Here is a 1,267-nt window from a genome sequence, read left to right on the forward strand (position 1 = left end):
AAAGAACTATTTCAAAAAGATAGTCCTGTGTGGAAATGACACAGACCTTGTGAGTATAAGTGCAATATCTAGGACTAGAAACATACATACACTGGAAACATAATCTTCTTTCCAAAGCAGTTATATAGTCTACTGGGAAAATGAGTATCTTATCTCTCTGAAACCATTCTTTCATATAGCCAAAATAGTCACAGCAGTTTCTGGTTCAAAGACTTGTACTTCTGTACCTGAAAATCAGGGGCAGTGTTAACTACTGAAGTTAACAGTGTGAGGCAGTGGTTTGGTCTGGCTTGTAATGCAGGTGCTGCAGAAAAGGCAGTGAGTGACTACACTACTGCCATCTTTCAGGATGGCAAAAAAACCCCATCCTACAGCATATGCTGTAAGGAAGTGGCCATAACCTTGGATCAGCCACAGATATCCATTAGCCCTTTAGTTGACATACTGTCAGTAGAGAGGTGGTGTCAGAAAATGAAGCTGTTCTGGTGCTTGGTAGCTTTTTAAAGTGAAGCCGACTGCCCTGTTGAACTCATGCATTAAGCTAAATCACTTGTAGTGTTGGATCATGCATGGGTGAAGGGTGGAAGACCATCAGACCCTGTGACAGAAACCTGGGTCAGCTTTCCTGCTTTTGTTTTTTTCCCCCTTCTCTACCATTCCAGTGTACCTGTTATTTTGGAGCCACATTGCCTAGTGCAGCCTTTGTGCTGTTACACAGGGACCATGGCAGACTGGAGGACTGCAGATATCTGTATGCGCTGTGAGCAGTATCTGTTGAACATGGCTTCCAGTCAACAGCAGAGCATCCCTCTCAGGAGACTTTCCTGGCCTTCAACCAAACTGGACATTCTGGAAAAATAAAGTGTTTTTGTAAGTTCTTTGTGTTTAAAAAAAAAAGAGAGATATTTGATAGTACATCTGTTTCTCCCCAGGAACTGCCTGTATGAAAGCAGTGAAGATTTTCTGGTGGAGTTCTCCCTGGTGTGTTTTGCAGGGCCTGGATAGACAGTGTTGAAAGATACAATGGACTTGTCATGGTGACTTGAGTCATGGTGAAGAAAATAATGTCTGGGAAGGGACAGTTTTTCTAGATAGTGGAGAAGGGAAGAAGGACATGCTTAAGCTGAGCCCAAGGTTTGAATCCAAACTGCTAGAAGGGTCAAAATCTTCAGCTGACTTGTGCTGGCCTAACACTTCCTCTAAACTGCCTGTCTGCAAGCTGATGTCTCCTTGCAGGTTTGGGCAAGCTCTGCAAGTAAATGAATGT

The sequence above is a fragment of the Mesitornis unicolor genome, unplaced genomic scaffold (assembly GCF_000695765.1).
Source record: "Mesitornis unicolor isolate BGI_N332 unplaced genomic scaffold, ASM69576v1 scaffold34709, whole genome shotgun sequence".
In the NCBI taxonomy this organism is placed as follows: domain Eukaryota; kingdom Metazoa; phylum Chordata; class Aves; order Mesitornithiformes; family Mesitornithidae; genus Mesitornis; species Mesitornis unicolor.